Here is a 23,195-nt window from a genome sequence, read left to right as displayed (position 1 = left end):
ATAACCTGTTATCCAGATTTCCGGATAGCGTTTAGATTGATGTCCTCGGGGAAGCAGAATTATCGATGTCTTTCACGGTAGGTGACCAGAGCTCGCGGATGGACAGAAAGGCTTCGCCTCTCCTGTGTAGTATCCGGATTACTCTTCCAAGCAAGCACAACACGGAAACTCGTCGACTCTCCCGGACTCCCGAAGGATACCCCTCGGGGAGGCCCCTTCCAGGAGAGGCTCTTCGAGTGGTCTCCGCAGAAACAGTTCCGTGCCTCGCACAGAACAAAACCGAACGGTCGAGTCCGGGAGAAGGCATATTTGGAACGATATCCGTCTGACACAGGATCCCGCCTGACACGCCCGTCAGGTCAAAGCCGCACACATCCCAGCACGCCTAAGGGTACCTTTTCGCCTACTGTTCCGCTGACAACTTGGAAAAGACGGCTGACTTTGTGTGTTCCCCATACTTTCACATAAATATACCCACATAGAGTCTTGTAGCCATGCTACTACAGTAATTGTATCCCCTATTTATGGCTGGTGTAATTAAGACTCAGGTACGTAGAGAAAAACCCTAATCCGAAACCCTAGCTATAAAGACCCCTTCATTTTACAAGAAGAGGGACGACCAACAAATCACATAGCAAAAACTCTACTAAAATCTCTCTAGCTTCATCTTCTTCAAGAGAACCCGAGAGAAACACTGTGAGTGTGTGAAGTTCTTGTGCACCAGCCATCTTACTGTAACCTTTTCCAAGTATAATAACATCGACTCGTGGACTAGGGCTTGTTAACGCCTGAACCACGTAAAAACACTGTTTGTTTAGTTACATTTCAGCATTTCTACAGTTCTTATCTTTTTATTATTCTGTTTATATTCGTTTCCGAAAAACTCGGTAAACATTTTGGTGCTTTCATTGAGAGCTGTAGGAAGTTTTTAGTCAGCTCTTTTTCTGTGTACGTTTTTTGTATTCACTTCGTGCTAAAGAGATGGTGACTACGAGAAAATCCGCTGTTGACAAAAATGCTACGGTCAACCCCGATACCGTGATGGAAGATGTGGTGCAAAGCGAACCCTTGGACTACCAAGGTGAAGACCCGACATCCCGCCAGGATCGGGTCAGTACCGAAGATACAACATACTTAGAAGACGAAGAAGAGTATGTCCAAGATGGTTATTACAAGGACGGCTGCTACTATGAGAAGGACCCAGAACTGGTCCAAGTAGCCGAAGAACTGGTGGCCACCAAGGCCAAGCTTGCTGAGCAGGAGCGCGTCTCCGAAAGAATGCAACGCATGATGGAGCGCCTCCAAAGTAAGTTCGGAGACCTAGGCGACTCGGACGAGGATGCCTCTGTTTTAGGTGGTGCTGATGCCCCCATGCCGGATCCAGCCGCTGCTGGACCATCCAAAGCCGCCCCTAACAAGGGCAAAGAAAAAGTTGGAGAGCCTGTGCGCGCTGACGCCCCTGCACCTCCTAAAGGCGTGAATCACCAGGCCGACTGCCCCCCCCGCGCGCAGAAGGTCTCTGGCGCTCCTAAGCCCAGACGTCCTTCAGCCCCAAGGGGGCACTCTGTGCCTAAAGGGCCCGGTGCTAAGGCACCCAGGCCTAGGGGAAGGAACAACCGCCCCAGTGATTCCGTCAACCAGGACGGTCGGGCTGCGAACTCGCACTCCGAGGATAGCTGGTCCACGGTGGACCTAAGAAGAAGGTTGGAGGCCAAGTATGAAAAGGCCAAAGGAGAAAAGGCCCGGCCTCGCGGAGATGACCTCCGAAATCATATTAATGACAAGCTCCGGGGACGTGACCTCCCGGAGAGTGATACGAAGAGGCTCGAGGAGCAGATTGCGGCCTTGACCAAGCTGGTCCGGAAGCAAAGTGGGGCCCTGTCAGACTCTGAGGATGAAGACCCGGAACCATGTATTCGGAGGATCGTGGAAACGTCCCTCCCGGATAACTTCAAAATGCCTCACATAGAATTATATGATGGGAGGACAGACCCGCGTACCCACCTAGCTAAATACAATAAAATGATGCAAGTGGCGCGTGTCAGTGAGGACGTCAAATGCATGTGCTTCTCACTCACCCTTACCAAGTCCGCGGAGGACTGGTGGAAAAGATTAGCTCCCGGATCGATCCACAGTTGGAAGGAGCTACAGTCCGCGTTTAGGAGGCAGTTTATTGCTGCCCGCGACCACGACATGGAGGTTGGTTCCTTAACCAACATCAAGCAGCAACCCACTGAGAACCTCAAAGCCTTCATTCAGAGAATGATGGAAGCTGCTGCAAAAACCAAGGTCAGCGATGACATGAAGCTGATCGCCCTTCAATCGGGCCTTACTGTCGGCTCCCTGCTATGGGGGGAAATGCAAAGGAGGCGGGCAGAAACGCTGTCCGAATTCATGTCAAAAGCTCAGGGAATCATCAACCTTGAGGATGCCTACCAGCAGGCCTTTGGAGTTCCCCCGGCTCCAACGCCTTCCGTGACTGCGCCGAGCTTTGCTTCGCAAGCTCCCGCACCAGCCCTCACGCTTCCAGGAGCCCGATTCACTCCAAGTGTGTATGGGCCTTCCGCGTCTGCTCAGACGCCGAGTCAAACCCATTTCTCTGGGTACGGAGCAGTACAAACCGGATGTAGTATCGCTCCTGGCATGCCGCAGCCGCAAGCGGAAGCCCCAGAACGAAATTTGAGCCAATCGCGGAGCAAACGAAGCGGAAGAAACTCCAACCGGGGAGACCATTCAAAGAAACCCCGGAAGGACTATGAGCCCAAGTTCACGGAATATACCAGTTTGATAGACTCGCGAGAGAATGTCTATCGGGCGACCTGTAATATGGTCAACTACAGGAAGCCCCCGAAAGTGTCTCACGGAGGAAGGCGTCCGCGAGACTCCAATAAGAGGTGTGAGTTCCACGGAGACGTGGGGCACACCACGAATGAGTGCCTTCAGCTGAAGGATGAGATCGAGTCCCTGGCAAGAGCGGGACACCTCGGTCAGTGGGTGAGGATACCCATTATCTATCCCGGACAGGGGGTAGTTCACGGAGCTGCATATTCCCCGGGACAGAGGGGGGCCGCTAGCGCTCCTGGAGCCGGTCACCCCCAAGCTCCCGGGTCTCAGTTCCCAGCACTTCCTGCTCCACCCGCTCCGGCGCCCATTGCCTTGTTGGCTCCAGGACCAGGCAACCCATATCCTCCCGGCCTTGCTCCGCCACCCGTTGACGGACACGTCGCCACCATTTCCGGAGGACCGCACCTTGCCGGAAGTACCCGCAACTCCCAGAAGAGGTACTTGAGGGAGTTAGAGCACGCCGAGGAGATGTGCGCCTTGGTTCAATCACCTGCTCAACGTCCCCGAATGATGGATCTTCCCATCACCTTCACGGAGGACGATGCTCGACATGTGCACTTCCCCCACAACGATCCCCTCGTGGTGGAAGCCCAGATTGCCAATAAGAAGGTCTCACGGATCTTGGTCGATAACGGAAGCTCCGTGAACATCCTCTTCAAAGCGGCCTTCCACGCGATCGGATTGACCGAGACGGACCTGGCCCCTTGCCCCATCCAGCTTCAAGGTTTCAATGGGGACGCACTCATGCCATTAGGCAAAATTCAACTTCCAGTCACCCTCAGAGGAGAAAGCGACGCTTGTGCCTTCAAGCATAGCACATTCGTGGTGGTCGACTGCCCCACGGCGTATAATGCCATCTTAGGCCGACCGGTCCTGATCGATTGTGGGGCCATAACCTCGATACGCCACTTATGTTTGAAGTTTCCATGCGACGATGGGCGTATTGGCACCCTCCGAGGAGACCAACGAAGTGCACGGAGCTGTTATAACGTCTCCGTCCGATCCGTCTGCACGGTCCAGGAGACGTTTGCTGCCATTCCGTTGGCGGAAGAATTACCGGAAACTGGGGGTGCTCAGGAGGCATACTTTGACGAACTCGACCCAAGAGTGGGAATCGAGAAAGCAATAGAGCCGATGGAGGAATTCGAAGAGGTGATCCTCAACCCGGGAGAACCCACCAAAGTCATTCAGGTGGGGAAAAACCTGCCGTCGGCCATTCGAGATAAAATCGTGGCCACTGTGAAGGATAATCAGGATATCCTAGCATGGTGCCACGCTGATATGACGGGGATTCATCCCAATGTTGCGTGCCACGCTCTCAACATAGACCCATCTGCAACTCCAATTCGCCAAAAGAGGAGGCCGCTGGACCCAGTGAGAGCCGAAGCCGTCAAAGCTGAAGTGGACAAATTGATGTCCATAGGCTTTCTCCAGGAGTCGCACTATCCCGTGTGGTTGGCCAACCCAGTTCTGGTCCCGAAACCCGATGGGTCCTGGAGAATGTGCATTGACTTCACGGACCTAAACAAGGCCTGCCCGAAAGATTATTTCCCTCTTCCGCGAATCGATCAGATGGTAGACGCTACTTCCGGGTACGAACTCCTATCCTTCATGGATGCGTACTCCGGATACAACCAGATCAAGATGCATGTCGCGGACCAGGAACACACCAGCTTCCTCACGGACAAGGGTGTCTACTGTTACGTGGTCATGCCTTTCGGTTTGAAGAACGCTGGGGCGACGTACCAGCGTCTGGTAAACAGAATGTTCAAGGACCAACTGGGGAGGAACATGGAGGTGTACGTGGACGACATGTTGGTAAAGTCCAAGACCTCCGGGGACCACAGTGACGACCTTGAGGAAGCTTTCGCCGTGATCCGAAAGTACGGGATGAAACTAAATCCAAAGAAATGTACTTTCGGGGTCTCGTCTGGGAAGTTCCTCGGTTTCATTGTCAGCTCCCGCGGAGTGGAAGCCAACCCTGAGAAAATAAAGGCGTTCATAGATATGCCTTCCCCCCGGAAGCATAAGGATGTCCAGAGCGTTACCGGAAGGATAGCTGCTCTCAGCCGCTTCGTATCCAAGGCCACTGACAAGTGTATCCCCTTCTTCAATGTGTTGCGAGGAAACAAGAAGTTCGAGTGGACCCCCGAATGCGAAGCAGCCTTCCAACACCTCAAAGAACATTTAACCCAAGCTCCCATTCTGTCCAAACCTGTCGAAGGAGAGGCGTTGTTCTTATACTTAGCTGTGACTGAGCACGCAGTGAGTGCCGCTCTCGTCCGGGAAGATGGCCGTATCCAGCTCCCTGTGTATTACGTAAGCAAGAGGTTATTGGACGCCGAGTCCAGATATTCAATGATCGAGAAACTCTCCCTCTGCTTGCTGATCGCTTCACGGAAGCTGAGGCCATATTTCCAGGCGCACACCTTCAAAGTACTCACCAACCACCCTCTCCGACAAGTCCTGCAGAAGCCCGAGTCTTCTGGCAGATTGCTTAAGTGGGCCATGGAACTGAGCCAGTTCGACGTCCACTACCAACCACGTGTTTCCATAAAAGGTCAAGCTCTCGCGGACTTTATTGTGGAATGCTCAGGAATGAATGACCTCCCGAAAGATCCTGTCCCGGAACTTCCCACCTGGAAGGTCTATGTAGACGGAGCCTCAAATGAAAAAGGAGCTGGAGCGGGGGTCATCCTAATTTCTCCCCAAGGACATCAGCTCCAGAGCGCCATCCGCTTCGCGTTCCCAGCATCCAACAACGAGGCAGAACACGAAGCCATGTTAGCTGGGTTACGACTGGCCAGAGAAGTCGGAGCCCAAAAAATCGAAGTATACAGCGACTCCTTACTTGTGGTAAACCAAATATCCGGGGAATACCAGACGAAAGGCGAAAGGATGGCTGCCTACGTGTCTCTCTCCCGCGACCTACTGCAGCATTTCAAAGGCTACCAAGTCCGCCAGGTCCCCCGGGACCAGAACTCACTCGCGGACACGCTGGCCAAGCTTGCAACGGACCCGGAGATTGAACAGTATGGCTTAGTCCCCATCGGGCACTTAGAAGCCCCCAGTACTGAGACACGAAGGATAAACGCCATCATCGACCATTCCCACTCCTGGATAGGACCCATCCTCAGATTTCTCACCACCGGAGAGCTCCCCACTGATAAAGCTGACGCAAGGAAGCTCCAATATCAAGCTCCCTGATACGTGGTTATGGATGGGAAGCTTTACCGCAGGGGGTTGTCCATACCCTTCCTTAGATGTGTTGCCGGAACCGAAGTCAGCACCATCATCCATGAGATTCACGGAGGCTTCTGTGGCGATCATACCTCCGGGCTGAGCCTCTCCAAAAAGATCCTTCGACAAGGATACTTCCGGCCCACCATGAAGAAGGATTGTGTGGATTATGTCAGGAAATGTGAGCAGTGCCAGAGGTACGCCAAGGTTCCGCGAGCGCCGCCTACAGAAATTACCCTAATGACCAGCCCCTGGCCGTTCGCCGTTTGGGGCATTGACCTAGTAGGTTCCCTCCCAACTGGAAAGGGTGGAGTGAAGTACGCCATAGTCGCGGTAGACTACTTCACCAAATGGGCTGAAGCTGAACCTATGAACACGGTCACATCTAAAAAAGCACTGGACTTTGTCATCAGGAATATAGTGTGTCGTTTTGGGCTTCCACGAAAAATTGTGTCCGACAACGGAAAGCAGTTTGACAGTGAACACTTCACGAACTTCTGTGCTTCGCATGAAATTATCAAAAGCTTTTCCGCAGTCGCCAGACCCCAGGCTAATGGGCAAGTGGAAGCTGTAAACAAAATATTAAAGACCACGTTGAAGAAAAAACTCCAAGCCTGCAAGGCTCACTGGCCGGAAGAACTTCCGCGAGTACTTTGGGCCTATCGCACAACAGAGAGAACTTCGACGGGGCACACGCCTTATTCCATGACCTTCGGTTGCGAGGCCGTCATCCCAGTAGAAACTATGATCCCCTCTCACAGACAAGATACCTACGATCCTACCCGGAACCATGCCCTTCTCCAGGAGTCCTTGGACATGATCGAAGAGCTCCGGGAGCAGTCGCAGGTCCAACTAAAAATGTACCAAGGCAAGATAGCCCGACACTTTAACACGAGAGTCCAGAGCCGTACATTCGAAGTTGGGGATCTTGTCCTACGGAGAGTATTTCCTGCTACGCAGGATCCGGGAGTAGGAGTCCTCGGACCCAACTGGGAAGGCCCCTACGAAGTCCAAGAAAAAGTGGGCCATGGGACGTATCACTTAAAGAGACTCGACGGATCTAAAGTCCCGCGCGCCTGGAACGCGGAGCACCTCCGCCGCTACTACCAGTAGGCCCCGGACCATCCAGTCGGAAGTCCTTGGTGAAATTAGCAAAAGTGAAAAATGTGGAAATAATCCTCCCTGTTGTAAAACTCACGCCTAGCAGGCTAATTTAATGAAACACGGAGAGATTCACTCCGCTTTTACTGCACTTTTTATCACTGTGTTCAAAGTTGCGTTTTAACAAGTGACCACGCGGCCCGGAGACGTCCGGACCCCACGCTCACTTGGGGGGTATACATGGCTAAGGCATAGCCATACGCCCCTTGAACAAAACGTACACAGAACACCACTTATGTGCTAGCATTGTGTTTGAAATTTTTAAAATTGTTTGAAATGTTTAAATTGTTAAGCTTAGGTTTATTTGTTGCCATGAACATGCTTGCATTACGTGTCATATGTGCATTATGTGCTTATGTGAAAATTTCCATGGAAATGCCTGCCATTATGTATCATGAAAATTATCTCCTGTGTAGCCCAGCGATGGACGGGACTGGGGGTTGAGGCACGTTCATAGAGCTACGCCAAAACACCCCCAACTCCCTGACAAGTCCTTTGCAGAATTCTCCGCGAGCGCTGTAGAGCTTTGCTTCGCAAGCTCCAGCTCCGGGTCCCGCAAGGCGAAAGATGGCAAGATCCGCGAGCGCTATAGAGCTTTGCTTCGCAAGCTCCAGCTCCGGGTCCCGCAAGACGAAAGATGGCAAGACCCGTGATCGCTGTAAAGCTCTGCATCGCAAGCTCCAGCTCCGGGTCCCGCGAGGCGAAAGATGGCAAGATCCGCGACCGTTGTAAGCCTTGCTTCGCAGGCTCCAACTCCGGATCTCACAAAATAATGCATGGCAAGCTCCACGGCCATTGCAAGTCTCAGCTCCAGAAGCAGACATGTTCGATCCCCCACTCACAGCCGGCCTTGCTTCGCAAAGCCCCTGCTCCAGGATCACACCTGGTAGGCGTGGCGATTTCCCCGACAGCAATGAGCCTTGCCTCGCAGGGCTCCATGCCAGGTCCCTGAAGTCAGCCACCATGAGGTTCGCAACAACAGTTAGTTTTGCTTCGCAAAGATCTAACCTTGAGTCTAGCGACGCTCACCAAAAGAACTCCCGTTCCAAACAATGGAACGACTCACCTTAGCAATCCCAGCGAACAGTATAACTACAAATCCCGAGATTGGCTATTTGCCTCAGGAAAGCTAAAATACGGTGAAATGAGCCTGGCCGTTGGAACCAGGAAACCTTCGTAACCTAGAAACTACGTGGGAAAAGACATCATCCGTTAAAGCTTCAAGTGGGAAGTGCATAGGTTATGGCCGTTGGAACCAAAACCCCATACGCCCCTACAACAGTTTCTACCGTATAAATGTCTACCCTAAGCGCAAAGATAAATAAAGAACTCGGCAGAAAAGAAAGGAGAATGCTATGATTATGGCAAAAATGTCCGCAATGAAAAACTCAAAATAAAAAATAATTAAAGATAAAACCCCTTCAAGCATTGGGGGTAACTACAGCTTCCACGGCCGCAGCTTCGGGGGCATCGGTTTCAACTGAGGCTGGCGGAGTCGGCTCATTGGAAGGCGGAACTTTGTCATGAGAAGGTTCAGAGGTCCCCGCCTCTCCGGGATCTCCCACCTCAGGAGCTCCAGCACGTTCGCAATGTTGTAAGTTTGGACGTACGCCTCTGGGCCCTGATCCCACACGAGTAGCTTCTCCCTCATGGCTTCGGCATCATCTCCCAGATATCCTAATACCTCCGGGTTCACTTTCCAGAGTTGATGCATGAGGACCACATGCGATATATTAATCGTCCTGTTCAGTATCACCTCAGCATCCTCCTTCTCCTTCAAGCGCTCCGCCTCGGAGGTTGCCAGCTGTGCCTCCGCGACAGTTAGTTGAGCCCTCAATTTTTCCATTTCGGCCTTGGAGGCATCACGCTCCCCCTTAAGAGAATCAATCTCCTTGCGCTGTTCCCTATTTTGGCTCAGCACGGATTGCTTCTCGGTCACATGCCCCCTGGCAGTGAATTGTAAGGCCCCGATCTCTTTATCCTTCTCAGCGAGCCCCAACTGCAGCATAGACACGAGATCCCTGCTCCTCTGATGGAGTTGTTCCTCCCCGTGCAGCTTACTCTGAAGAGTGGAATATTCCTCTTGCTACTTAAGGAGGAGATCATTTTTTGATTGCAAGCGAGCTTCCAGGGTATCCTTCTCCACCTTAGCTTGGGACAGCTCTTCCCGGAGCTTAGAGTTTTCGGCTTTCATCCCATCCGACCGCTGTCTAAACTCATTCTCTGCCTTGGCCCGGTACTCTTGATATTTGGCAAGATATTTCTTGTCCGCCTCTTCCTCAGTCGTGCGTCGGGCCTGATCAATCTTCTCCGAGGCCTCCAAGGCCTGTTGGGTCAGTTTCTGCTTCTCCGCCTCCAAGGCCTGGCGAGCCAGCTGGCTTTCCTCCAGTTGAACCAGAACTGCACCAACCTCCCGGAACGAGCGTTCCGCGATCATAGAGGCCTGCAAGGAAAGACAACAGAATGAGCTAAAGCCGGACAAAAAGACAGATGATCCCAAAAAATAACAACTGACGGCTTACCCCGGATAGTTGCTGCTTCACAGCGTGTGTCAGTAACAGCGGATCCTTACTGCTACTGATGGCCCATTTCTCAGAATTGAGCTCGCATAAGCTCAGGGCCATGTCCTCCATCATCTCAGCTCCGAACGGTGCCAATGCACGTCCGAACCTAGGCACCAGCCTCTTCTCCAAGGGTGGACCATCCAAAACCGCTCCGGCCGGGTGAAGGGATCTCACCCCCTCGGCCAGCTCAGCTCTCTTCACGGCAGACAAGTTATCTGCCCTTCCCTGAGTAACAGCCTTCTCCGCCTCTAACCGCCTCTTCAAAAAACTATCGGCCCGTCTTACACCCTCCAGGAGAGCAGCGGGGAAACTGGTTGGCTTCCGCGGAAAGTGGAACTTCAGGCCAGGCAGGGGAAGATTGGTTGCCTGAGAAGAAGGAGACCCCGGAAGGGTGGACCCCCTTTGGGCTGGAGGAGGAGGCAGCCGGGGTATTAAGGCCCCGGTCTGTTGCTTTTGCTGCTGCGGCAGCAGAAGTAATTGCCCTTGTTGCTGCTGCTGGTTTGGATGTTGTTGTTGCTGCTGCTGCGGCGTTGGTGATTGTCTCTCTTGTTCTTGTTGCTGCTGTTGTTGTAGTTGTGGTTGCTGTTGTTGCTGTTGTTGTTGCCTTCGACCGGGAGAAGAGTGTCTAAGGCGTTTGTGCTTAGCGCCCTCAGCATCTTCTCCGGGACGCTTGCTCACCCCAGTTGTCCTCACGGGGAACACAAGCCCTTCCCCGTCGCTGCTGCTACTCGAGACCATCATAGTCTCGGAAGGCCCGTCAGCAGGAGACTTCTCTACCCTCGGAGACGCTTGCGCCTCGCCACTTGCCTTCTTGGGGGAGGCAGCTTTACCTCCCCTACCAGCCTTGGTCTTCCGTCCTTTCCCCGTGGACGGGTCTTGACTGGTGGCAGCCTTCTTAATGAGTAAAGTAACCCTCCCCAGCATCTTGGCTTCTGGATATTCTGCAAGAAACGTTCAAAGCAAGGTTAACGAACCAACAAGCAATGAGAAAGAAGATAAGCGGAAGACAAGACAATCAACAACATAAAAGCACAAGCAAGCCCGCCAGCAGGGAACAAGAAACAAGAAAAAGAAAAGTTTGAAAGGGACGACCATGCACGAGAAACGTGGATGGCCTTCCCCGAGCAAAACAAAACATCGCTTCCTGCTCCAGGAAGCTCCCGTACTCCTTGAAGTCCGGGAATGACATGCTGAGAGAAGAAGGGTCAACCATGATGACACCTTCTGGCAGACTACCGTCACTCAGACACCAGAGGAGCTCATCTACCCTATCGCAATACCTGTCGAAGGGTATCCTACGCGAATCTAGCCTAAGGAAACGGGGATCAAACCCCATCTGAGAGGTCCGGGAAACCTCAGACAGGCTGGGGGTGTGGATCAATCGAAAACTAGTCTTACCTCTCCCGGAGGTACTATCCCCCGGAGCCCCTTCGTTAGGGTAAGCCGCGGCGTGGCGAGCCTCGATCTCCTCTTCCTCCGGCTAGGGGTCGGGGAACCTCTCCGCCCAACTAGGAGATAAAGCATTTTCGTCCCGAGCTGCTTGGGTGATCACCTTAGACAGCTCCAGGGCAATCTGCTCCCGGATGTCAGCTGACACCTGAGTTTGCCCCCTGCCACTCACTGGCTCGATGTTTTGGAAGGAGGCAAGTAACCCATACTCCCTCAACGATTCGGAGGTCACAAGTCCCTCCACTTTCAACTCTTCCTCAGAAAGCCCTTCGTAGAACTTGGACCTCCTTATCATCTCCGCGCAGCGAGGTGTTCGCGGAACGACTTCTGCAAAAATCAAATACAAGCGTTAGAGATCCTCCCAAAAGGCAAATCAAACGCAAAGAAACAAAGTTGAAAAGAAGAGGAAGAAGCACTTACCAGGGATTTTGAAGTCCAAAGATAGGGCTGGCACCCTCTTCAGCGGGAAGCCAGTCGTCAGGAACCAGTATTCCCGGAGGTCCGGAACCCTCACGGTATGACAAGTGGGGCACATCACGTCCGGGTGCCTTTCTAGCCTGTAAAACCCCACCTTGTCTGAATGACCCCTCATAGGCTGAGACTTCAACCCGTAAAAGTACAGCACCTCCTCCGGGGTAGGAGCTTCCAGTCTCCGGGACTTGCAAAAGATGAACCACCCCGCTAGGAGCTTGTAGCTGGGAGGAATCAACTGGAAGGGGGCAATCCCCGCCTTCACACAGAAATTGGCGAAGTAACTCCTTAGGGGCAAGTGCGCCCCACACACTATGTGTGCCCAGCTCCAGGCACCAAAGCCCTCGTGACTCTGGCTAGCTGACTCGCCCAGCACCGACAGACGGTGCCACATTAGACCTGGGATGTTCTTCAGGCCTGCCTCAGAGGAATACAGCTCCAGCATGCCATAATTCCTGAAAAGGTTCGGCTTTTGGTCCATCTCCCAGATAGAACTATTGGAGGTCGGTGGGCTAGCCGCGACCATTTTCGCCTTTCCTTTCCCCTTTCCACCAGCGACAGGAGAGCCCTTCTCTTGGGCAGAATCAGCCTCCCCCACAGCAAGGAGTTGTTCCTTTGAGATGTTCGTCACTGGACAAAAGAAAGAAAGAAGAAAACACTCTAAGCAGTCAGCACCCTTGTCATACCCTAGTGATATCAAAGGCGTCGGGGAGACCTTCCCCGAAAACTGCTTGGAGAGGCTCCCACCGAGCTTACCGAGGGATTGGCACCATGCCACCCGAAGGGCAGCAAGGAACCAGACTCAGACTCCGAGCCTAAGCCCACCAAAAGAAGTGCTTTTCCAGAGAAAGACACCCTAAAGGCGTTCATGCTTATGCCCTAAAACAGCAAAACAAGGGACGACTTTCCAAACGCAAGTCGCCAACGCATGCAGAAAAGGCTACTTATCGACTCACATCAATCACATGCCTACCAAAGCCCTATTCACGCATGCACATAAGCGATAATGGCAGAAACCTCTACTCTAACAACTACCAACAACCTAAGGTCTGGGAGGAAAGAGCAAAGTGGAAATACTTACTGATATTCGGGTAGTTGGAGGTTGAAGGAGTAACTGGATCACTGCCCAGCACGATCGCGAGAAGTAAAAGCTGCAAAGACGAACGACGATTCAAACCAGGAACTTCGGCGAATAAACCCACTGCCAAATCAAAAGAAAAAGTTTCCATATCCTTACCAAAAGAAGTGGCAAGTTCGGAGGAACGGAAGCTGGGAAGCCTGAGAGTTCGAAGGTTTAGAAATCTGAAAATCCGAAAGATAGAGAATTTGAAAGCGTAAAGAGGAAGAAAGGTCCTTTCCCTCGTTTTTATAGCAGGGAAGAAGTCGTTTCGAATTCCTCAAATGGACGGTCCCGATCTTCCCATTCCGTGTGCATCGGATCCAACGGCTGGAGATGATGCGACGATCCTATTTATGACTCCTCGGATGGGAATAAAGTATTTATTTCCCATCATTACACCACCTCGGGCCTGGAGTACCATTAAAAACCGTCAAATCATTACTCAGATGACTGACGCACGCATACTCAACCAGTCGCCTCACGCACACGTCTTGGTCGCAGAACCATTCCCAGAATGACACGTGGTCCTTGCCGCATTTGAGTACTTGAGTTCAAACAGAAGAAATTCCCTTTCTTTTTCATACTAACACTCAGGCGGGAAAAAGGAACTCTTCCGGGAACACAGAAGGTGGCCCCTCGCCTAATCTAAGAGACCGAAATACCCGGAGGACTGTACAAGCTCCCAGATCTCTCAAAGCTCCGTGACCTTGGGGGGTAAATGTTATCCAGATTTCCGGATAGCGTTTAGATTGATGTCCTCGGGGAAGCAGAATTATCGATGTCTTTCACGGTAGGTGACCAGAGCTCGCGGATGGACAGAAAGGCTTCGCCTCTCCTGTGTAGTATCCGGATTACTCTTCCAAGCAAGCACAACACGGAAACTCGTCGACTCTCCCGGACTCCCGAAGGATACCCCTCGGGGAGGCCCCTTCCAGGAGAGGCTCTTCGAGTGGTCTCCGCGGAAACAGTTCCGTGCCTCGCACAGAACAAAACCGAACGGTCGAGTCCGGGAGAAGGCATATTTGGAACGATATCCGTCTGACACAGGATCCCGCCTGACACGCCCGTCAGGTCAAAGCCGCACACATCCCAGCACGCCTAAGGGTACCTTTTCGCCTACTGTTCCGCTGACAACTTGGAAAAGACGGCTGACTTTGTGTGTTCCCCATACTTTCACGTAAATATACCCACATAGAGTCTTGTAGCCATGCTACTACAGTAATTGTATCCCCTATTTATGGCTGGTGTAATTAAGACTCAGGTACGTAGAGAAAAACCCTAATCCGAAACCCTAGATATAAAGACCCCTTCATTTTACAAGAAGAGGGACGACCAACAAATCACATAGCAAAAACTCTACTAAAATCTCTCTAGCTTCATCTTCTTCAAGAGAACCCGAGAGAAACACTGTGAGTGTGTGAAGTTCTTGTGCACCAGCCATCTTACTGTAACATTTTCCAAGTATAATAACATCGACTCGTAGACTAGGGCTTGTTAACGCCTGAACCACGTAAAAACACTGTTTGTTTAGTTACATTTCAGCATTTCTACAGTTCTTATCTTTTTATTATTCTGTTTATATTCGTTTCCGAAAAACTCGGTAAACATAACCCAACCCAACCCAACCCTTAATGTAATTAGTAGGGTTGGGTTATATATTAAAAATGTTTTAAATGGGTTAGAATTTTCTAGGCCGATTTAATTGGGTTGGCTCATTCAAACACCCCCAACCCGGCCAACCCAACCCATGCCCAGCCCTATTAGGCATGCTCTGTTTTTCCACTATCTTCTTCAGCTATCAAAGGATATATCTATCCTAGGGGTGAAATGTCCATTTTCTATCTCATTAACCATAATTAACGCTCCCCAATTCCCGCTATTCTCAAAAATCTCAAACACCAATAGTTCACAACCCGTTACCCTTTAATACCCGGTAACGCTCTAATCATTAAAATCACCCCGAGACTCAACCCCAAGCCCCGACACTTAAACCTGTTGTGTCTAAACCGCTAATCAATATTCTAAGATCGTCTCATGCCGAATGGCTCGAACAAACCCACATTATAATGTGGTCTCAACACATATCATCGACACGCATACAATTATACTCTCAACGAGCCAAATGACCATCACACCCCTGTAATTAAAATGTGAACCCACATGCATGCATTTAACATCATATTACAATATAATTCACATGAACATGCATAAACACATTTAATAGCATAAGTAAACAGTTATGGCCCTCCCGGCCTACTAATCCAGCCATTAAACCATATTAGGGAATCTGGGGCATTACATCAACTTACTGTCCTTTGTCCAGTTTGATTCTCTACTAGCCTCTTCCAATTTACAAAGGTATTGAATGCTTGATCTTTGCTTCTGAGCAAGAAGTCCCAAACCTTCCTTGAATAATCGTCTATGATGCTCATAAAGTAGCTTTCACCACCAAGAGTTTTAACTCTAGAAGCACCCCAAAGATCTGAGTGTATGTAGGCTAGAGGTTCAGTGGTTGTATGGATGTCTGTGTTGAATTTAACCTTGCAACTCTTACCATATACACACTGCTCAAAAAATCCAAGTTGACCTGACAATTTTCCCTTCAATATGCCTTGCCTTTCTAGTTCTGAGAGACCCTTACCACTAACATGGCCAAATCTGAGATGCCATAGTCTAGTTAAATCAGAACTTTGTCAACATTTGTAACAGTTAAAGCAATGCTTATAATAGTTTCACCAATAAGATAGTATAGACCATTTTTGTACTCTCCTTTCATTACAACTAAAGAGCCATTCACAACCTTTAAGGTGTTATCATCAATCTTAAATGTACAACCTTTGTTAGTTAAAGCACCAATTGAGAGCAGATGTATTTTCAACTCAGAAACATACCTGACATCCATGATGATTCTTTGAACATTATCATGCATCTTGATAATGACAAATCTCATACCTCTAACCGAGCAGGCAGTATTATCACCAAGTAAAACTGTCCCACCAATTTTTTCTTCAAAATTACTAAAGAGGCTTTTATGTGGGCACATGTGAAAGGTGCAACTTGTGTCCAAAACCTAATCCTGACTTGATTTTGAACTTGAGACTACGATTACATCAGCTAAGTCATAGCCATCAGATGCAATGCTTGCTTCACCTCTGTCCCTTTTGTCATTTATGTCTTTGCTCTTGTCTCTATGGTTCTTGTTCTTTAAATCATAACATTCATCCTTGTAGTGACCCTCATTTTTGCAATAGTTGCATTTCTTTTCATGTCTGAATCTTGATTTAGACCGATGTCCACCATGATTATCATTACCACTATTACTCTGATAATTCCCATGATGATTACTGCTATTGTTGTGACTTTTGTATCCTTTGAATTCTTTCTTTTTTGATCTCTATCGAGCAATTAGACTCTCTCCACTAGGATCCATTTTGTCATCAGATTTCTTTTAAGTTTTTTTGGAATTCAAAGCAGCCATGACTTCGGACATAGTCAAAGTTTCTTTTCCATAGAGCATTGTGTCAACAAAATGCTCATAGGGTTTAGGTAGAGAGCTCAGTAATACAATCCCTTGATCTTCTTCATTAATCTTGACACCGATATTCTGCAATTCAAGGATGATCTTGTTGAATTCATTCAAGTGCTTTATGAGTTCTTTGTTCTCTTCCATTCTCAAAGTATACAACCTTTTCTTCAGATACAACTTGTTTGCCAAAGTTTTCTTCAAGTAGATCGATGCAAGTTTTTTCCAAAGTCCACTTGTTGTTTCTTCATGAGACACCTCTCGTAAAACTTCATCACCAAGGCTTAAGAGAATGGCACTGTGAGCCTTTGTTTCCAGTTCTTGAATTTTCTTCTTGTCTTCTATCGAGTCCTTGAATGCCTCTGTCTCAATAGCTTCAGATAATCCCTAATGAACCAATAGTGCCTTCATCTTAATCCTCCACAAATTGAAGTCATTTCCCCCTGTGAACTTGTCAACTTCGAACTTTGTTGTACTCATTCTTGAATAAATCTTGATAAAAAAATTTGGCTGTTCTTAAGCTTCAATGCCAACATGGCTTCTGATACCACTTGTGGTGATTAGCCACAACAAACAAGAACACCAATTAGGTAAATCACTAAACAAGAATAGAAAACAATGTACAAAAAGTAAATGCACAATTAGAGCTTACATGGTTCGATCTAAAGTTTTGTGCTCTAGTCTACTCCACGGGGAAACAACCAAGAATTAGCTTGCAGTCTTTATAGATCAATGTCAATGCTACAACAATGGAGATTCACTCCTTAAAAGTCTTTAGTTTCAAGTTAGGAAACTCAAAGATACAAAACAAAAAACAAAAAACGAAAGAACTCTCTCTTTCTCTGATAAAATTGAAGACAATGAAACTTGACTTTAGAAAGCTATAGTGATTGCAATATATAGATGGGCAAACATCACATGAGTCAACTAACTAACTTAACTAAATAAAACCATTTTAATATAACAACATGCTAAGTTGGTAAAGACTTAACTAACTAAAGCAACATCCACATCTTAGAATTACCCCCATGACCCATGTAATGCTAGCCATGATGATGTGCTTACCTGACACTGTACAAAAGATGACGATTATTATGTGAAAAGTGGGTGCAAAGTTGCAAGGTAGCTCTCTTCTAGCGAGGATGGATTTTTGAATATGCAGAATATCATCAAGTGGTGGAGATTCTTTTGCGTTCAAACTCCCTCCCAAGGTAAAATAGTTTGGCTGGAAGGTTTTTAAAGATTGGGTTCCAGGTAATTTCATTTTGAAAAAAAAAAAGAATGAATATCGATGCTAAGTGTGGTGTTTGTGATGTCTATGATGAAACAACCATACATGCTCCCTAGGATTGTAAAAGGGCTAGTATCATTTGGTTTCTTACCCTTTTCCTTGACAAATTTCCTCATCGTATTGCATGTGTTGCCATGGACTTTTTGATAGGGTTAGTGCCCTAAAAGCATATAATAAGATATTTTTGTCTAAATTAAATAAAAATACATTTTTTATAATTGAATATTTGAATTATTATTATAAATATCAGAAAATTCCATATTCATTAATGAGAGTATGATTATGTATGAATACGAGAGGATTAAGATCATAGATAATGAATAAAATTATCACCAACATATTAAAGTATATGTAATGACCCAACTATTCTAAGACCTTGGACCATTAGAACTACTAAACATAGCTATTACTTTGAAGAACATATACCTAAGAAATAATAATAACTTTTTTAAAACTTCAACATAATATTGTGAAAATTACATAGTAAAATAGAATTTTTGGTATGGGTACCCATTGTTTAAAACATAAAACATAATTTTAAACTAAATAAAATTGTTTACAAACTAAATGCAGAAAAATACAAAGAAACATAATTTTAAAAAAAAAAAATTAAAAATAACGTCATCCTCGATTGACTCGTAGCCCATTCATTTCATTCATCCTCAATACATAAGTCAAGCCACCAAGAATCCTCCCGCCTCCGTATCTAGTTTCTTGCATCACACTAAAAGAGAAAGGAGTGAGCCTAATGCCCAGCAAGGAAAATCTACTAACACATATAACATAAAACATAAACATGCGACTATAAAAAACATATACTATAAAACATATATCACAATTCTAACTCATGTACATGGTAAACATTGGGGTTTACTAGCTAAGCAACTATAAGCCCCAGAATACATTGAGGTTTGCTAGCTAAGCAACTATAAGCCCCATGAACCATAAAGGTGTTGGGGTTTGCTATTTAAGTAACTATAAGCCCCAAAAACATATATATCATAACACATAATAACATATTATAGCATAATCATAACATATAAGCATATAATAACTATCATATTTTCCTTACCAAAACCAAGACTTTTGAGAACAAATGCGGGGCTTTGAACACTCCTAAAACCAACAATAATGATGGTGAGTATTTCTAAAAAGTAAAGAATAAATGTGGAAACTAAACCTTCAAAAGAAACTTACCAAGAAAAATCTTTAAGTTTCAATAACCTAATCAAAACCAATATTAAAAGTTAGGATCTGAATAAAAGGAACTAAAGAGTTTTAAAGAACTGGACTTAAAGAATAAGAGTACCTTAGTTGACCTTAAGGATTGGTCTAACTTCAATACCAAAATACACTAATCCTCACTTCCCAAGTATTTTATAAAGCTTAAGAATGGCAAAGTTTTTTCCCAACCCAAGTGTTTATCACTCTATGGTAGCACTAGCACCTTGGAGTCTCTGATCACAGCTTGAAGAGTGAGAGGAAGGGCTGGGTACTAGGTCCTATTTATAGAGGTAAGGAGTGAAACTGACCCCATTTTGATTTGAATAAAAATAATGAATATAATTGAAAAATATTTGAATATTCGTCAACCAGAGGCTGAAGACTCGGGCAAAACGTTCAGAGGTAGGTCTAAGTAGTTAAGGCTTAATTTTAAAATTAAAAACAAAATTTTTTAAAAAATATTACTAAGGGCAATATATCGCCCCTATGTGGTGATATATCGGCTCTGCCCTAATCCCGAGCCTCCGTTCGTACATTCGTGCATCGTCAACGTGTTTTTCATATCATTCGTCAGGCGATATATCGGCTCCCAGCTGTGATATATCGGCATACGTGAATATTTTAAACAAATAATTGCATTTTTCAGCATAATTTAAGTTGGATAACTACTTTGACTGAGTCAAAATACGACCCTAACAGTTTTTGGTAGGTGTTAAGGCTTCTATTTCTTTATTTTATCATTAAAATACTTAATTCCTTAATAATCATGCACATGATGATAACTCTACAAAATAGAGTTATTTTACCATGTTTTACATGCTAATTGTTGCTTAGTTCATGAGTTTTTAATTAACTTATTAAGTTTTTATGTAATTTTTAATTTATTAGTCTTATTGTAGTTTTCTAGATTTTTATATGTTTTTATAGATATGTTATTATAATATGTTGTAGTTTAATTATTTAAAATTAGTATTGTTAGTTTGAATGCTAAAAATGTGATTTTATTGAAATTAAATGTTATGTAAATTAAATTTTAATTAATGTTTTCATGGGAGTTATATGATATATTTTATTAATGAAAATATTTAATTTTAATTTAGTTTATAATTTATTGTGTAGGAAAATTATTGCCCTTGAAAAGCAAGAAAATCAAAGGAAAGATGGTAATTTTGAAAGAAAGTAACAAGAAAAATGGTGTTTCTCCAAAAGCCCAACCACGTGAGGCCCACTCTAGGCCCAACCCGTGGCCCCCCCTCCAACACCCAACCACCACATTGCTGCCATTTCCCTTATTGAGCCCAACAAAAATGCATTTTGTCCCTTTGTCCCCTATGACAAAAATGCCAACTTTTTACCCTTTTTCCTACACATTTTCACCACAACATCATCATTACACCCTATAATTTACCTCTACATACCATATTTATTTTATTTAATTAATCTAATCAATTTAATTAATTTAAATTGATTATTTTAATAAACTCACTTTGGCTATAAATATGGACTTTCAAGACCATTTTTGGTGTGCTTAATTTTTTGGTTACCATCTTTTTCTCTCATTTTCTCTCTACCATTCTCTCTTCCATTTGGGTTTTTCAAGAGCATTTTGCAAGTATGTATGTCATTTATTTTGTAATTTCTATTCTAGTTATGTGCTTCTAATCTTTTTCATAAGATTATTAAGATCATGATGAAGCAACTTGTAACTAGGTAATATTTATGTTGTATGTTGATTTCCCTTGTAATGCAACAAAGTCTATGGATTTTTCTTCTTCATATATTTCTTTCATCTTAAATATCTTGTATTTTAGATTGTTAGAACATTTTTACACTTTGTTCTTCATTAGTGCATAAACATAATATTCTTTGTGTAAGATGTGTCATTAAATTGTACACATCCATGCTTAGAACAAAAATATTATGTTTTGCCTTATAAATAATGTTCATTGATTTATTTGTTATTTCATTAGATTGATTTACACTAAATGCTTTGAAATTATAATTTTGAAAAGTGAAGAAAAATCCTATCTTTTTATAAGAAAATTGTGCTTAAAATTATAAATATTTTTGGAAAATGATAGTTTAAATTATTTTAACTATCACTAAAACTTGGGAATCAATATACTAATAAATATTATTAAACTTACATTTTGTGGATTCTAGTATCTTAATAATCTTTTCTTTTAATACTTATTTTCAACTCATTATTGGTTTATTTTCATTATCTTAAAAAGCTTTATTTTTCAATATTTCATTTTATGTTCATACTATTAAAACTCATCAATCTTTGGAACTAGGTTAGAATTTATTACTTTTGATTTAAATTAGTTTCATTTTCGATTTTAGACAACTCCTTTGGGTTCGACATCCTTGCTTACGATCACTATTCTATATGGACGATTCGTGCGCTTGCGATATATAAATTTTTAAACATACCCGTTTAGGGTCCATCAAGTTTTTGGCACCGTTGCCGGGGAGTTGCAAGAGAAAAGAAACGAATTTATCTCAAGGTTAGTGAATTCTTCTACTAGTTATTTTAATTTTTTTTACACTTAAAAAAAAATATATATATATCTATAAAATCTAAAAAAAAAAAAGATAAAAAGAAATTTGGGACGGTTCAACCACCCATCAAAAAAAATATATACTTATATTTATATTTATTGTTTTTTTTTTTTTTGACGGCACTTGTGCCTCCTATCTATCCTTTTAATTTTTATAGTCGATAGCACTTGTGCCTCCTAATTTTGTTATAATTTTGTTGTAATTTTATTTCTTTTATATTTTTGTTAATTGATGGCACTTGTGCCTCTTGACATTTGTTGTAATTTTCTTTATTTATATTGTTGTAATTTTTATTTTATTTAATTTCCGCAAATTACTAGTTGATGGCAATTTTGCCTCCTAGCTAGTTGATGGCAATTTTTGCCTCCTAGTCCTCTATCTTATGTTTAAGTTGATGGCACTTGTGCCTCCTAGTTTTTACCTTAATTTTGTTATGGCTGATGGCATGCTATGCCTCCCTACTCTTGCTTAAATTTTAGTCTTATTTAATTTTTGCCTTATTTTTCTTTGTCTTCTTTAATATTTTAGCGTAATATTGTGAAAAATACTTGAAAAAAAAAAAAAAACCTAAATCTTGTCCTTTCACCATAAGCAATTCTTGCTTAAAGGAAATTTGACCAAAATTCCCATCCGCCTCTACTAATTAACCTCGGGGAGTTGTTAGTAGTGCGCGAGTAAGTGGAATCAAATAGGCCTGGGGACAAGTAAACCATAAGAATTATATTGTTGTGAAATCTCTAAAAATTCTAAGTATGCTCTGTGGTTGCGGTTTTAACTGATCTTCCACATCAGAAAATTGTTTGTTTGAGATTATCCTTGTTGCCTTGTTTGTGAAAAATTGTATGCATCATTGGGAACGTAACTCTAAAAAACGATTAGTAAAAAGACGTTTATCTTTGTTTGAAATTGAAAGTGTTAGTAAAAATTTGAGCATCATGGAACCTATTGCTAATATTCTTGATGAAAATGTTGTGCCTGAAAAAACTTTGCTTGAATATTTTGCACCTATTTCATCTAATGCTCCTTCATGCATTGTTTTACCTACTACTTCTGCTACTCATTTTGAGCTTAAACCCGCAATCATTCAATTATTGCCATCTTTTTATGGGTTAGATAGAGAGGATCCTTACATGCATGTCAAAGATTTCTTAGAAATTTGCTCAACATTTAAATTTCAAAATTTTTCTGATGAGTCGGTCAAACTAAGATTGTTCCCTTTTTCATTAAAAGACAAATCAAAAGCCTGGTTAAATTCCCTTCCCACGGGGTCTATAACTACATGGGATCAACTTTATAATAAATTCTTACTGAAATTTTTTCCTATGTCTAAAACTGATAGTCTAAGGAGAGAAATCTCCGAGTTTTTTCAAAAAGATAATGAAGAGTTTTATGAATGTTGGGAAAGATTTAAAGATTTATTATTAAAATGTCCTCATCATGGTTTTGAAAAATGGAGACTTGTAAAATATTTTTATGATGGTTTGACTCCCTCTAATCGTCAAATGATTCAATCTATGCATACTGGAAAATTTTTAAAATTTCAAGGACAAGAGGCGTGGGACGCCCTTGAAGATTTATCTGTCAATTCACAACAATGGAATTATTTTGATCCTAGGTCTAGGTCAACTAATTCACCAAAAAGAGGAGGAAGGTATGAAGTAAAAGAAGAATTAGACTTAAGAACATCCTTAGATAAATTAGCGAGAAAAGTAGAAGCTTTAGCCATAAGCCAAACTATAAACT

The 23,195-nt window shown here is 44.6% G+C and overlaps 1 non-coding gene across 1 annotated transcript; it reads right to left on the bottom strand.

Moving 5' to 3' along the window:
• Positions 1–22,789: 22,789 nt before the first annotated feature.
• On the bottom strand, positions 22,790–22,896 carry LOC133802724 (small nucleolar RNA R71). Its single transcript, XR_009877469.1, has one exon. It is a non-coding gene; the product is annotated as a small nucleolar RNA R71 (small nucleolar RNA).
• Between the last annotated feature and the right edge of the window lie 299 nt (positions 22,897–23,195).

This window comes from Humulus lupulus, chromosome 9 (genome assembly GCF_963169125.1).
Source record: "Humulus lupulus chromosome 9, drHumLupu1.1, whole genome shotgun sequence".
In the NCBI taxonomy this organism is placed as follows: Eukaryota; Viridiplantae; Streptophyta; class Magnoliopsida; order Rosales; family Cannabaceae; genus Humulus; species Humulus lupulus.
Note: the sequence above shows the minus strand (reverse complement) of the source record. Positions and strands in the feature narration are given on the sequence as shown.